Here is a 16395-nt window from a genome sequence, read left to right as displayed (position 1 = left end):
TGATGTGATGTGGCTTTGCATGGCTAGCCATGTATTTGATGTCACATGGTTATGTGTAGTTGACCATGCATTTGATGTCACATGGCACCTAGGGTGTACAAAGAGGATGGTAGCAGAAAAAGCCTCGCTTGTGCACACATCCCATCCTGGGAGGAGGCTGCTGCTGTTGCAAAGGCTACATCTCTCACATTCCAACTTTCTCATCTTGAGGTTGTCCCCTGATTTGCAAACTTTAAAATCCAGTTCTTGAGAAGGGGATAATAGCAATAGATTACAAGATCAGAGGCATCTAGTCATTTCTATAGACACCCCAACCATGGAGTGTGCACACTGGTGGGGCCTTGCAGACGCCATCTGAAGGGGGCCTCTGGGAGAAGATTGGCTCTGGGGCAGGCCACTGGATACTGTGGCCAGCCACAGCAGGGCCAGGCATTGTGGCAGGACCTCCCCAGCCTGGGCCTGGGCCTGATTTACCAGCCTGGAGCTGCTTGGAAGACTTGGGTGTGCTGCTCCCAGAGGAGGAGTGGCTCCGCTTACACACTCAGCCTCAGGCCTGTAGCCCAGGCCAAGTGGTTTCTTAAAAAGAATTCTTCCTCCCCTGATTAATTTCTGGCATGCAGTGCTTGGGAGCTCTTGCGTCAGTAAATCGTCACGAACCCTCAGTCGTCTGGATCAGACATAAACACCAGGCCCAGCTCCACCACTCCTGACATCCTGCCAAGCCTGCTTGCCCTCAAAGCCTCAGGACAGGCAGCTGCAGAAAGAGAAGGCAGGGACTATTGCTGCTCAAAGTCCTCTCAGAGGGTGCCTAACTGCACCGCATGCCGTGCTCGTGGGTCAGGATCTAGGCTCAGATGTAACTTATTTATGGAGCTGTGTGCTGTTTCTCCCCTGACATTCCAGACACATCCATTGGGTATTTTACTCTTTGGGAACAGTTACTGCCTTCCGTTGGCATTCTGTTTGAGTTTATAAAGGTCCCTGTGTGAGATTCACCTTGTGGTTTTAGCATCAGGGGAGTCTAGAGGGTGAGTATGTTTCCTGCTGTCTGGACAGAACTTTCTGAAGTCTGAGGAATTCAGTGAACTCCCCATCAGGCCTTCTCACCCATAGGTGAGGCCATCTCTCCTCTTGTCTCCTTCCTCCCCTCTGTCTAAGACACACTTTTGGTCTTGGCGTGTAATATCAGAAGAGGCCAGAACAGGTGAAGTTTCACCAGAGCTTCTTCAGACTCCTGGAAAACAACTTGTAACTGCTGTCCTGCAGTCAGTGGGAGACACAAACATTAGGGCTTCCTAGGGTATCTTTAGGGAACATGTGTGGCTGTAGCTTCTGTAATCCAGCTGTTGTAGATACTAAGGGGTGATATTGGGGGCCCTGGGCATACTTTATGGTTGTGTCAGGCCATCCTGTGTTTGAGACAGAGTTCCTCAGAGGCTCCAGAGGCAGAGTTAAAAGTGTAGTGTTGAGTGAGGTCTTGCCCAGGTAGCCTGTGCAGAACATGATATCAGGGTCTTTCATTATTTTCTTCTAATTTTCCACCTCTACATCCCTGCCACAGTTTAAGGAAGATTTATGAATGAAAAGTAAATCTAGGGTGTAAGCAATACTAACATATGTGATGCTAAAGACAGAGTGACCTGTTTGAGCCAGAGTGTCCCTTGGTAGAGCCACGGTGGAGCTAGAGTTCAACGCTTCCCACAGCATCTGAACTATATGCTAGGCGTGGCCGCTTTCCCCCTGACCCCAGGTAGTGGAAGAGTGCTTATTAGGTTCAAGCTCACTTGTTAATGTCATTTGTTCCCTAAGCCTTATGCCTTTCTGGGAATGCACAGCTTCTGCTGCAGGTGTGGTGAGGCCCCATGGCTGGGACAAATGTTCAGGTGCAGCTGAGAAAACAGAGCCAAGCAGGGCTCAGCTTATGAGACCCCAGGTTCCTGTGGCTTCTGGGGGTTCTACAGTCTCTGGTTTTGAAACATGTTTAGTACAGGCAGTTAATCAGTCATCATAGACTTTTCCTGGAAGAGTGTGTGTGTGTGTGTGTGTGTGTGTGTGTGTGTGGTGGGGGTACTATTGCAGGTGATGTGGTCTCAGTGGTTCCCTGGGCCTGGGAAAGTCTTGGGTCTGTGTGCTTCTCTTAGGATTGAGAGCAGAATGTTCTCTGTGGACAGGGTATTCATGGGAACTGCTCCACTGGCTTCGTTTGCTGTATGGAGTCTTAGGATAACATGGAAGTGGGCCTCTAAAGCCACAGAGGCAGTAGCTGTTAGCTTGCTGGGATGCCTTCAGTAAAGGTCCTGAGTTTCCCAGTTAGCCTTACTCTTCCTAACAACACAAGGCACCTATGGTGGGTTCCCCATTCTTCCTGAGGTCTTTCATTTAGTGTGTCTTGAACACTTACATATCAGTTACAGCCTTTGCCTGGGTGTAGCAACAACACATGCCTGTAATCCCTGAATTCAGAGGCAAAGGCAGGAGGATAGAGTTCAGGGCCTAGGCTGGTCTATGCTCTGAAGTACTTAACTCTTTCCTTTATACTTGGGTGTTATTCTGATCTTTTCCAACTTGTATGTGGGTTTCTTGGATCATTGTGTGTCTATTATTTATTGTGGCAAATACAGGCAGCGTAAACATTCCTGCTGTGACCATCTTTAAGTGTATCTGAGTGATAACACTAGACTGCATGGTTATGCACCATTTTCAAACTCTGACCTTTCCAAACAGAAATCGTGCCTTTCAGTACCAGCTGTGCATCCCCTTCCCAGCCCCAGTGGCAGCAGGCAGCCCTAGGTACCTCGGGTAGGGGCGACTGTAGTGCTTGTCCTCTGCCAGGCTATGTGAGCAGCACAGTGTTTTAGGAATCGTCTCACTCCTTCCCCAGGCTGATACATGTCCCCTCTGTATGAGCTACACCTTGTTTACCCATTTTGCTGATGTAGACTCGGGTCATTTTAGATGTTAGGTGCTGTGAATATTGGTGGACTTGTGTCTGTTTGAGTCCCCACTTCTAATTCTTGGGGGCAGACCTGGAAGATCATGAGAATGCCACATGGAATTGTTGAGAAACCACAGTTTTCACATTTAAATATTTTTATATATATTTTTATCAGCATTGTTCTGTGAGTCCACTTTTTTAAACACCTCCTAATTTTTGGTACCTTGCTTTTGTTAAAGATGTCATTTCACCGTGGTTTTCATTTGCATTTGCTAGTAAGTAGAGCTGCCGAGCAAGCACCTCCCATGTACTCACTGGGGAGACACTGATGCATCTTCTTTGTGGCGATGTCTATCTAGGGTTTGGCCGCTTGAGTGGGTTTTTTTCTTACTGTGGATTGCAGAAGTACTCGGTGTGCTTGGTCTACCGCTTGTCCGGGCGTCTCCCACTCAGTGTTGCTTTTGTGTTCTCTAGTGTCTGCTTTTGAGGAGGTTCAGTTCTTGTTTCTGTTTGCTAATTGACTTTGGTGTCATGTCTAAGAAGCTGTTGCCAGGTCCAAGGTATGAAGATCTGCTGTCTGGTACGAGTTTTATGGTTTTAGTTTTTGTATTTAGACCTTTAAATTTGGAATAATTTTTTGGCCAGTGTGTGAGGTGGAGATCTGCCTTCATGGCTGTTGTGGATGATATAGCTGTCTTCTGAGTGGTTAGATCCTAGGGAAACTTTTCTTGGGAAACTGTATCAGCTACAGTTGTCTCCCTTTCCAGATCAATAAAGCTGTTACTCTTCCTGTCATAGGCCAGGGTGCGTGGACATACTTACAGCTTTGCCTTTCCTGACTCCCGACCCTGCCACTGTGTTCCTTTATCAGCACATTGTTATCCATACCTTCTTGTGTTATGTCTCCCTCTCTGTAGGTCTGCAGTTGTGTAGAGTGTGAACTGGTGAACCCCATGAGTGGTGCTTTCAAGCTGCTCTCTGAGCTTGCTGTAGTCCCCAGTGGATCTGCCCTTGGAGCTGAGTGCACTGCTGTGGCACCGGTGGGCTGAGTAGTGGCGAGACAGCAGCACACAATGCCTTGGCCTTGGTAGGTTCCTGCCCAGCAAGCTAGTAGTAGTAGCCGCAACAGCCTGTACAGGGAACAGGGTTTACCCATTTTTATCGGAATGAGCTTCAACACTGCTGTTCTTACCTTTAACTACAAATGCTTGAAGAACCAAATTGTCAGTCTTATTTTGTGTTTAATTTTCTTCACAAACATTCCTGTTTGGAATGATGTACCTTGTGAGTCTGTTTTCCTGCTTGAACTTCATTTGGGTTCATTGTGACAGAATGGGCTTTCTCATCTGATGCCCCAAGCTTGTGTTTCCTTCACCTAACTCTGCTTTAGCTTTTGCCTCTGCATACCCAATTTGTGTTTCAAGTTCAGGATCATTTGAACACTTTCTTTGAAGAACTTTGGGTGCTCAGTTTCTGTTGCTAGGCATCCTAATTTTCACCTGGGATCCAGTGCTACTTGCCTGTTATGTTCATTCTTAGGTTATAAAAGTCCTGTCAGCTGTGTCCATGCTCCCTGAGAGCCTCTGCATTTGTGGTACACGCAGGTGTACTTCTTGTGGTCCAGAATTCAAATGAAGCTATAAGGAATATATTTCGTTTTGAATTTTCACAGTTCACTTAAAGTGTTTTTTAAGTGTCTATGTCTTGTCTCTGAGTTTTGTTACACCCTTTATGCTCAGGTAGTATGATCCCAGCTTTGTATGAGTACCATCCTGTTCCTTCTCCTCATGGTGCACACTGGGTGGAACCAGAGGGTGTACTGCTTTGAGGTAGCTTCTGGCTAGATGTTCCTTCCCCTGTAATCAGGGGTCGGGGTGGGGTGACCCAGAATCTACTGTCTACTCTCAGTGCTTCCCTTTGGCAGGGACTTGTTTCAGGTAAAGTGCCCATGCTATCAGCCTGCACTGTTGGTGCTTTACTACAGAACTCCCTAAGGAGCTGCTAGCATCACCTTTTGATTTTGTATAAAAGTAGGTTTTTGTTGTTGTTGTTGTTGTTTTAGGAAAATGGTTCTCTTGCCAATTTTAAAAGTTTCCATGTAGTATAAACTTAAAATCTGGCAATGCTTAATTAAAGGTATGCAGTGGAAAGAAACTGCTCACTCTGCCCCACCAGCTTTGACACAGTTCTGGTGTGGATCCCTTGGCATTCTGCCCCATCCCCATCCCTCCCTGTCTCTGGGCCACTACTCATGCTTACATCTGTAACAAACACAATGGAACAATGGTCCTTTTAGTCGTTGCTTACAAATCCTCTCTAAATGGGAGCTTGAACTTATCTATAGCATACAGCACCTCAGTGAACATTCTTATCCATATATCTTTTTGCTTGTGACTGAGTGTTCTTCTTAGTGTTTTTGGATACAAGTTCAGAAAAATAGGATAGCTGAGACAAGGGATGGAAATTTTAATAGTATTGCTCCCTAAGATAAGAGAACCCTGTGGCATGGGTTCCCTCTGGCTGTGTGCAGTGTTGAGACACACAGCGGGCAGGCTCACAAGAATGCCCAGGTGCTCCGACCAGATGTGGTGAGTTTCTTAGTAAGGTGCTGGTGTTTATAGTCTTGAGGCGTCAGTATCTGGTCTGGTTCCTATCCCACACTGCCATCATTCCCAACACAAATCCTTCACTGAGCGTCTCCCACACAGCAGGGTACTCAAGAGCTGGGGCAGTGATTAATCTGGTAACACTTATGTGCAGAGGGGAGACCGGAGAGCAGAAGAGTGGATAATGGTATCATGGCTGACATGCCAGGTTCCCTCCTGCAAGTGGTCAGCTTGGACTTCTGTGACAGCTTAGGAGCAAGTACTTGAACCCTGAGTTTCCCCATTTTGTAGATGAGAAAGCTGAGGTATCAATAGAGGGTTGTGTGAGCAGTTTGATGCAATACTGTATGCTTCTAAGTATCAGGCTACAGACTTCCATCTGTCTGGATATCTTATGGATGGAGAGGGCACCAACTTTAATACTCTCCTGTGTCTGCTGGGAAGCTTCAAGGGCTTGGCCTGGTTCTTCTGATTTTAAGTTCTTAGCTCTCTAGGTAACAATGTGTTGACTCTGAGATGCACAGCAGGACTGCAAGCAGCATGATTACTGACCAGTGAGGCAGGCAGGGTGTGGGACATATGGAGTTGACTGAGGGAAAAATTGTGGGAATACTGGAGCCCGGGAGACCTCAGAACAGGTAGGTTGTAAGGAAGAGAACTTGACCTAGGCAGCATGGTGGCTGATGTGCTCATGTGTTCTTCAGGTGGGTTGAGCCACCAGACCTTGAGGGGTGGGCTTCTCCATCTTCAGAAGCAAGACAGGTTGCTCCTTTCCTTCTGTGGTGAGCAGCAGGTGTCTAGGTGATAGAACCTCAGCAGGGTGTCCTTAACTCCCAGCCTATGGGCACTGTTAGATATGGGCTGCAGCTATTAGAAATGATTGATTGCTGTATATATGCAGTGCAATGAGTTTGATTAGTTAATCAGACAGGATCTGGCTGTGCAGCCCATACTGATTTTGAACTTAGAGTCTGCCTGCTTCGGTTACAGGTATGTGGCACCACCATGCCAGGGCTTACGTTATGTATGGCTTATATAAATAAATACTAATGAATAAATAAATAAATTGCTAAGGAATGAATTTGTTAGGCTTTTTTTCTCATGAATATTTTCTCATGCTGCCAAAAGGTCAACTTTCCAGGGCAACAGGAGACTAGCATGAATGTACAGATTGCTGCTTCCCAACCCAGACAGTCAGGGCAATGCTCACAGAGGAAAGAACAGCACTGTGCCAAGTGTTGAGCAGCAACGAACATGGGGAAGCTGGGGACACTGTGGTGAGCACTGTGTAGTGGCTTTTAGTAGAGAGAGAGAGATCAGTCAGTGAGAGCCTGCAGAACACTGCACTGTTTTTGGAGAATAGTTCAGACTTCCTGGGGTGCTGCCTACATGGAAAGCTGTTGCAGGCTACTGATGGGCCTGGGGTGCAAGATAGGGACATTGGATCAAGGGATGTAGTCCCAGCCTCAGCTCGATGACCCGTGACACAGTACAACAAGGGATTTCTGGAGCAAGAAAAAGAAAGGCCCTGTTAAGAGATGCTGAGGGAGCATCTAGTAAAACATATCCTATTTGAAAGTTGAAAACTAGACTTCCCTAGCCAGAGGTGTGCAGAATCATGTCAGTCCAAAGCGCATAGGCCTAAAATGAAAGAGGGACTTCCCTCACATTGCTGGAAGAACCCTGGTTGTCACTGTTAGGGTGTACATCTTGGGGCTTACAGCTCTGGGAATGGTGCAGCCATGGAGTTTCTTGGAAGAGTTCCTTGCTACTTGGGCATGGTCCTCATTCTTTCACATTTTCTCTGACTTTAGAACCTGTTAGAGAAAACAAAACAAAAATGATAAGCACAGTTCCCTTCTTTTAAGATGTTTACCTTAGTGTGAGTGGAAAGAACATCAAGGCACTTTATACATGTAGCTGCTCACCAGGAGAGTTTCATCACAGGGATACTGTACAAGCTTGCTGTAGAACTCTGTAAGAACAGGAAAATGGAAAATCAGAAGGGTCAGGGAAGTTAGTACTCAGACTTGCATAAATTTAAACTCTTCAAATGAGGGAGAACTTGGAGTTCTTTGGGTTTTTTATTTGTTTTGTTTTTAAGATTGATTGATTGATTGATTGATTGATTATAAGTACACTGTAGCTGTTTCCAGACACACCAGAAGAGGGCATCAGCTCTCATAACAGATGGTTGTGAGTCACCTTATGGTTGCTGGGAATTGAACTCAGGACCTTCTGAAGAGCAGTCAGTGCTCTTAACCGCTGAGCCATCTCTCCAGCCCTGAACTTGGAGTTCTTATGAGTGATAGGTTTGGGCCTGTCAAACAGAGGACAGGAGTGCATTTTTCCATGGTTGGGAGCACGGGAGGCCCTGTGTCCACACGACACATCCCGAGGCTGCCCCACATGGGTCCTTGTGGTCTTGATGCAAGCCCTGTATTTACTGTGAGAGAGATAGATGCCTCTTTCTTGGCTCCTTAGATCAAGCTTTTTTTTTTTTTCTTCCCACACATTTATTTAAATTTAATTACAAAATACTATTAAAAATGCACAACTCTCATTTTCCCCCATGTAAAAAAGCAATACACCATCAGTATCTAGAAGACCCTTTGTTTCTGCTTTTAATATTTTAAACCATGTACATACATGTTACTAAACTATTCTGTTTGAGTTACACATTTTAAACTTGACATACATGGAATTATAGTGTATGTTTTGTAGCTTGTGAGGACTTTTGGATAAAACTTGATGAGACCCAGTCTCAGGTGCAGAATCTGAGGTCAACATTTCTTGTTGGTTAGTATCTGCCTTAAGCATGTTCCTGACATATTCTTTGTCCTGTAATGGTGTGGTGCTTATTTGCAAACATGTCTACTAGTAAGTGTGCTGTTGGGAGCCTTCTTTGTGTTTCCTGATTCAGGTGCAGGTGGTGTATGGTAGAAGATAAGCAGTATTTGGACCCCTCCCTCAGCCCTGCCATTCCATATTGTCTGGGCTAGCCCTGTCAGCCACAGCCATTGGGCTGCTGAAAGGGAGCTCTCTGGGCATTTGGTGAACACAGCCAGATTTTAGCCTCCTCTATAGGTGGTTGTGGGTATAGGTACTTCTTGTCTGAAGTATCTATGTTTCTGTTGGTCTGTAGGATGGATGGCCTGTGTGTGTCTTACCTTTCAGTTCTAAGCTAGCCTGCTACTTGCTTTCTTTAGAATTCCCTCTTGCGATTCCCATGATCCCTAAGGGGATATTCTTGTTTTATTGTTTCTGTGTTTATTGATGTTATTGCTAACTCTGTCTATATTCTGGAATCTTTGTTTTGCTTCTTGTATATTTATTTTGTCTGTATCCCATTCTGGTTGGACCGTCTTCAGGTGTGCACCCCTGTCTGAGAATGGTATCTTGTCAAGGTTCTCCCTCTGAGCTCTTGCTGCTTGATAGCATGAATGTCCTTTTGAGGTGTATGTGGACCCAGTGTTCCTTGATCTCTTAGTCTTGTGCTATCTATTTATTGTCCATCTGTCCTGCCTGCCTGCCTGCCTGTCAGTCTGTCTGTCTGTCTGTCTGAAGAGTAATGTTTTTCAGGAGTTGGGGAACATTTTAGGACTTAACTTTTTTCTGTCCTGTGTGTATCACCTAGAACAAGAACAGCCTCCCATTACCCTACCTCATGCATAGAGTCAGGAAGTTTACTATGACCCAGGACTGTTCTCTGGAGTGTACATTTGTTCACATTTTGTTGATTGTCTGGTAAGAATGGTTTATATGCCAAAAGAAAATCTTGGATCCTGCCTAGCATTCATATCTTCTGTTCCACAGGCCTCTCTAATCTGGGACAGTCTTAGTGTCTTTCTGTGGCTTCCTGACAGGAACAGTATGGAAACAGACAGGGTTGCCATTAAACAATAAAAAAAAAAAAAAAAAAAAAAAATCTCCCCTCACCTTTGTTCATTTCCTCCTGTTTCATTTTGGGTGGTTTGTGCTGGGCTGGGAGGCTGCAGAGGTGTCCTAGTGTCTCAGGTGCCCTGACTTTTACTTGTTTCAGGAGGCTGAAGGGGTGTTGCCAGGAGCTTGTTACAGGAAACTCTTGGGGGACTGCAGGCACCCTGGTGCCTGGCCTCCAGGAGGCTTCTGAGTTCTTCTGTAACTCTTGGCTGACCTTGCTGACAACCCCGATGACTGATTACTGTCATTTGTTTAGAGGTGACTTTTCGCTATGAAGAGGAGTTCCTTTCTTTCTTGTTTATACTCACCCGAGGTCCTGGATTCCTGGCTGTTACCTGGGCTGTACCCCTTTATTGTTGTGCACATTGTGGTGCTCAGGCTGCCCCAGATCTGACTCATAACAGTTCTTGTTCTGACGCCACTGGCAGGTCCCCAGAACCTAAGGCCCCTCTTCATGCTGACTCAGTACAGTGTTACAGTCCTGGGGTTGCTGTTCCTTTCATGAGGCCTCAAAGTTGTTTTTGATGTGTGTGTGCACGTACATGCTTGCATGAGAGTGAGTATACCCCCCCCCCCCCACGTATGGGGTGGATACACTAGAAGTTGACATCTGTTGTCTTCCTCTGTTGCTCTCCATTTTGAAACAAGGTCTCTCACTGAACCTCAAACTCTTCCTTTAGGTTACACTGGCTGACAGTGGAACCCTAGCGACCCTCTTCTGCCTTTCTAGTGCTAGGATCATGGTTGCTCATCACCATGCCCAGCGTTTGTGTGGTGCTAGATCCCTGAATTGAGGTCATCAGGTTTAACATGGTGAGCACTTTGTCTGCTGAGCCATCTCCCCAGCCCCTTGGAAACAGCTTTTAGAAACATGCATCAAGTGCTATGGCCCAGCATACAACTGGGGCTCAACTAAAGAGGTGTTGAATGCAGCTCTTTTTTGGGTTCTTGTATGTAAATCCCTTATGCTTGTACCTGTACCTCCAGTTCCACTGTGGTGGCCCCGGGCTATCTTGTCTCTTCAGAGTTGATATTTCCATGGACAGCAAAGTACTTAGCACCCAGAATGTAAAAAATGATTTGCTCATTTGTTCAACTTTAGAATATTAAAACAACAACAACAACAACAACACATGTCTGTTTTTTGTTTGAAAAAGAAACTCAGTGACCAGAACTCCACATCCTTTGAAGGCATAGGACCAAACCCTGTGTCCAGCGTGCTTCAGAGAGTTCCCACTTCTGTGTGAAACATGGCTCGATCCACGTGTCTATGTTTCATTTCAATGTCTCTCTTCAGACTGGTTCTCATTTGTTGGTCTTCCTTTGTGCATATGGAGCTGAATATGTTCTGTGTGGCAGTGAGCTTTGGAGATTCTCTCCTGCTGACCCTGGCCTTGGGGTTGCTTGTGTGATAGAGCAGGAGTACCCATTCCCTCTGCATTATGCAAGAATGTTCACAGGCATCTTCACTGACTCCTGACATCTACTGGGCCCTGGATGTTTGAAGCTCTTTAACAGTTGACTCTATCAACTAGGCACCCTATAAAGGGAATATGGCAGTATGCCCACTGGGACTTTACTGTGGGAGTAGCCATATGTATGACCTTATAGGGGTTGTGTTGTCTGAGTTACTGTAGGGAAGTGATTTATGTAGAAAAGTTAATATGTATATAAATAATTTTGTTACAATTTCCAAATTTTCATGCATAGAGAGAGGACTATTTTATAGTCCTACTAGCTGGGTCTGGCATGGTAGGTGGTTCCTATAGGCATACTGTGCTAGCAGATTATCTCTTCTTAAAGAGATAAGAAGAGATAATCCAGATAAATCCAGAGCCTCTCTTCCTTCCTAAAGGCTGTTTTTCTGTTGGCATGTTGGACTTGGCTCCAGGCTTTTCCAGAGTTTGTCATAGGAGGGACCATGACTACTAGCTACATATTTACCCACAGGGTCCCCCTCTTTACCTGCTGCTTTCCACACTTTATTGCGCTCATTTACCACACAAGCCTTCCCCAGAGTCGCACCCACTGTGCACTTTTTGCACCTGTACTGGGATCTCTGGTGGGAAGCAGCTTCTGTGTAGCTATCGGGGTTCCTCCTTGTCCCTTGTGCTGTGTGGTGAGTATGTATTATACCCTGCCTGTTGAGAGGTTGCTCTTGGGTGTGGTGGTGTTTTGGTCTAATTTTATCTTAACCCAGATCACCTTCCTGTTGTCCCAACGTTGTTTATTTTCAGGTCCCTGTTGTATCATGCTACTGTCACCCTTGCTGGACTCTGTCCTTTTACCTGGCTGTGTCTGGTCATTGTGCCAGCACCATGCTGCCTCAGGTATAACATCTCAAAATGTACATTTCTGTCCAAAGTCTTTCTTTTTGGAATACTAGTTATGTTGTATATTTTTCTCTGGCCTCTCCCCAACCCCCCACCCTCACCCCCACCCCATTCGCACTATGCCTTTGGGAGGTTTATTTTAAATAGGTGTATATGTGTTTCTGTGTGGGGGCATGTGCATATTTGAGTGCAGATGGAGTCTAGAAGAGAACATTGGATCCCTTGGAACTGGAATTACAGGTGTGAGCTGCCTGATATGGGTGCTGAGCCCCAAGCTTTAGTTTCTGCAAGTCCTCTCTGAATTACTTCTGTAGTGCTTTTCACTGTTGAACAACTCTCCCTTCAGCTCTAGCTACTTCATTATTTAATTCGTTCATTTAGTTTAAAATTTCAAGGATTATAATTATTTTTACTTTATACAGCTCTTTTTTTGGGTGTTTTCGAGACAGAGTTTCTCTGTGTAGTCCTGGCTGTCCTGGAACTCACTCTGAAGACCAGGCTGGCCTCGAACTCAGAAATCCGCCTGCCTCTGCCTCCCAGGTGCTCGGATTAAAGGTGTGCGCCACCACTGCCTGGCTTACAGCTCATTTTTAAATATATAACCACTACTAATATTGGTATTTGTTAGGCACAGTTAAAAATGAGCTTATACACACACACGTGCACGTGCCACACACACATACACTTATACATATCTAATGATTAGTACATATAATCTCATTTACTTCTTCATGTCCCTCCAGGAAAGGTTGGTTGTCATATTCCGTTTTGGCAGATGAGAAGCTGAGGCATAGGGAGTTTGGGAGCTCTCTGGGGCCTGCATAGCTGTTAAGTAGTAACAGGACTGTCTAATAACCTGCTACTGCTTTCCTGGTCCAGTACCTCCTTATGGCTTATTATGATGATTTTTATTCTTAGAACTTTCTGTGGACAGTGTATGTGTTGCTGACACATTCCTCCAGGGGGATTCTGGCATGTTTATACTCGAGTAGTGGCTAAGACACTGCTTAGAACACACCTCAGAGTACATGAACCGAGGATGTCTGTCAGGGCTCACCAGCTGTTCCCAGCAAGATGAGCCCTCAAGGGCACCTTCTCTCTGGATATGCTCCATTCAAGCCAGTGGCAGACTTATGTTTGGCCTTGTCCCCAGATTTGCCTTGCTTTGAACTCCTGTCTCCTGTGACATTCTTTTGTGCCCTCCAAACACATCTTTGCAGGCGATATGGTCATGTTGGCAGGAACAGGGTCCTCTTTCAGGCTTTGCTTTGTCCTCAGTTGGCTGTTGTATGGAGCATTAGTTCTGCTGGAAGCTCTGATGTGACTGAGCAGAGAGCTGGAATAACCTGGGTGCTCAGAGGATTAGCCTGGCCATGCTTGTTAACGCTGGGGACAGCCAGGTGATTCCCAGGTGGACTCCCATATTGCATGTGGCTCATTGAAGGGCTGTAGGTGTAGTCCCTACAACTTGGAGTTTCAAGCCTGGGTTCAGTTCCAAGGAGAAGAGCTGTTCTTGAATTATGAGTATCTCGGGGTCCTTGCCCCAGCCGCTCAGTTCTGAGACAATAAGATCAGTTCCTGGTTACCTCAGAGACATCCCATCTAGTTCTTTTTTCAAGGACTTTTCTTGTTCTCCATATAGAGCATATTTAAACTATGGAATGAATCCAAGTAGAAGCCAGCTTGGTAGAGAGAGACAGGGACAGAGGAGAGCTTCCTTATCCAGTCACCACCCCACTTTCGGGTTCCCCAAAGGTATTTGGGCAGAGATCAAAGGAGGATGTGCCTCAGCCTTCTGGGATAGTCTTCCTTGTAAGCTGCTCCAGGCCACTGTCTCCAGCTTCTTTTCTTCACTGCCTCCCTACAGCAAGCACAGTGGTAGCCTGCCTATAGGCTATCAGTGGGGCTTGCAAGTGGAGTTGGAGCTTGTGACTTCCAGCTCCTGTAGTTGAGGAAGCCTAAAGGGCAGGGGTCCTTCCTGGGTCACCGGGATCCTGCTGGTCCTGAGCCTGTGGCCACTGTCCTAGACTGTTGAAGCCTCTGTTTTGCAACTTGTGTCCAGCTATGGGATAGAGCTCTGCTCACTCTCCTTTTTTCTGTGCTTGTTCTGGTGAGTGCTCTGGAGTTTTGGCACAACAATCATCAACTTCACCCTTAGGGCACTATGCCTGTTTCTGAGTCAGTGTCCATTTTCATAAAGACCAGTGTGAAAGTTTTCACTAGTTGGATATACAAAGAAAAGAGTGGTTTGTCTTTCCTCTGCAGCATAGAACAGATGATGACCAAGAGCCAAGTCCGCCAGCATGCATGCTTGAAAGTGCCATGATAGAAACTTTACCCCTCGCCATACACCCCATAAGTAGCACACAGGGTTGTGTTTAGGATGTAGGGCAATGGGAAGTTTTTGCTTGGATTTTACTGATGACTTGACTCATCAGATGGTTAGGGGGGGGGGGGAGGACACATATGAAAGTGTGCCTGCATGTGTGCATGAGTGAACCTTCTGAGTGCCATGTGGGGACTTACCTTGGTGAGCCTGCTCTGGAAAGGTGGGTTGTACTGTCACCTCTGGCTCTGTGTGATGGAGATAAACAGTGGGCAGATGGCCTCCCTTTTGTCTGGCCCTCAGGGTCTGGGGCCCTGGCACTGAAACTCTGGCAGTAGTGCTGAGTGCCCCTCTAAGAAGAGAGTCCTGAGATCCCATCCTTGCTTAGGTGGCATTGCTGCTCTGCCCCTTGGTTGGGCATGGGACAGGTGGCCATTTTCAATGGTGATGCTGTCATGTGACACGAGGCTCATCAGCTGCAGACTCGTTAAGGGGTGAGTTGTTTTTTTTTTTGTTTTGTTTTTGTTTTTGTTTTTGTTTTTGTTTTTTTAGCTTTCCCACAAAGGTCTAATGCCTGAGTGAACTCTAGAACTCCAGCTCTATGAACAGGCCTCTATTCTTTGGGGGCTAAACTAGGGGCCCGAGAGTCCAGTATGAAATGCAAGGAAGAAGAAATGAGAGGCAAGAGACAGATAGGCTGTTCTCTGTCACTGTGGGACTGCCCTTCCCACCCACTGTTGAGGCATTCTCTCGAGGTAGATCCTAATGTTCAAGCAGGTTCCTGGGCTCAGGGTAGCTGACCTATCTTTCAGTGAGTAGGGTTCACTTGCTTTGACAGCTTTCTCTTTTTTGAGCTGCCCCTAGGCTGATAGCTGCATGGGAGCGAGGCCAGCATCAGCAGGCACATGGCAGTAAAGTTGGGGGGAAGTGCAGATAGTTGAATGACCTACGCTCATATTAGCCTCCTGACTGCTCAGGTGTTGCTGAACACATAGAAGGCATTTACACCATGTATTTGTTAGCAGGAAAATACTACCTTGATTAATGGTATAATTAACTGTGTAAGTTAATTTGTGACTTGTCTGAAAGTCTCCTGGCCATGTTATGGGTGTGTCTAGTTTGAAATGCAGAGTACGAATTCAGGGATCATGGACTAGGAGTAGTCTGCCTCTGTTCTAGAGATTAAGTTAGGCCCCTTTCTGTCTTGCCTATTCTCTAGTAGTTCCTTGTCCTTTTGTCTGTGGTACAAGGAACTCCAAGGTGACTGAGTACCTCTGCAAATAAGCTGAGGAGGGCTGTGCCAGTGGGTACAGGGCAGACAAGGTGTGGAGAAGCTCAGGATTCTTGCTGGCAGGACTGCGCCCTCGGGTGGAGATCCACTTATGTAGAAGCTTCTCTTTTGGGCCTCACACAGGTGGAATGGCAGGTGTTTCAGGAACTTTCTGCCCCTGATTCTACTGTGACCCTGTGTGTTAACACCTTCCTGTATACCTCCAAGGCAGAAGACATTTCCAGGTGCAGAAAAATTAAATGTAGGCTAGAGGTCATTTTGTGTGGAGGTAGGAGGAAAGGAAAGAAGGGGCGCTGGTTCACTTACAGGCTGTCTTGAGGCTTGCTTTGCTTGCCCTGGAGACAGGGCACTCCCCTGGGCTCTGAGCAGCCAGCCCAGTGTCTATCCAGTTAGATTGAGTGAATGCTCGTGGCCTGAAGATAAACAATGTCTGGGGCATTCTCTGTGAGTCTTGGGCTGAAACTTTCGTGGCACTCCTCACATCATCTGCTTGTTATGTAATGTGACAACATGGATATGAAATAGAAACCAGATGTCAGGGCAGAGCACTGAGATTCTTCCCAGCAAGCCCGGTGGAGCAGTACTGGAGTTTTCTGCTCTTGGACAAACAGCTTTGGAGGGGCTTCTCAGATTGAACAGAGATCCTAACTGAAGGTAAAATACCTTTGAACTGCTAAGAAACTTTAAGGGATTTCCTGAGTTCTGTTATATAACTGCTCAGTGGTGTTCCCAGTGACTGGTGCTTTGGAATCAGCTTTTAGTATTTGAACTTCTGGGAGACCACTATTCACAGTGCTCCCTCTAACTAGCCAACAGCTTGCTTCTGAAGGGGGTGGATTTAGGAATGAAGTGGGTATACAGTTTGTTGGTACACTTGTTTGTATGTCCCCTGAATGTCCCTGGGGAACATTCATGTGCCTCCACTGTGCACATACAGCCCTGTATAGGGAAGAGAGCTGGCA

General features: G+C 46.2%; 1 protein-coding gene across 9 annotated transcripts in view; it reads left to right on the top strand.

Annotated features, from left to right (window-relative positions):
• The window catches only part of Hdac4 (histone deacetylase 4), a 242546-nt gene that overhangs the window by 49695 nt on the left and 176456 nt on the right, over positions 1-16395 (top strand). Inside the window, exon 4 of one of the 9 annotated variants that reach the window (XM_029480619.2) lies at positions 3853-4022. The exons of 7 other annotated variants lie outside the window; for them this stretch is intronic. The gene's annotated coding sequence lies outside the window, so the exon portion shown is untranslated. Of the gene's footprint in view, positions 1-3852; positions 4023-15350; positions 16088-16395 lie in introns of those variants that run through there. One more of the 9 variants, XM_029480625.2, reaches the window with a different exon arrangement.

Source organism: Mus caroli, unplaced genomic scaffold (genome assembly GCF_978045245.1).
Source record: "Mus caroli unplaced genomic scaffold, Mus_caroli_1 scaffold_1, whole genome shotgun sequence".
In the NCBI taxonomy this organism is placed as follows: domain Eukaryota; kingdom Metazoa; phylum Chordata; class Mammalia; order Rodentia; family Muridae; genus Mus; species Mus caroli.
The sequence above is the reverse complement of the archived record's forward strand: the minus strand, read 5'-3'. Positions and strand labels throughout refer to the sequence as shown.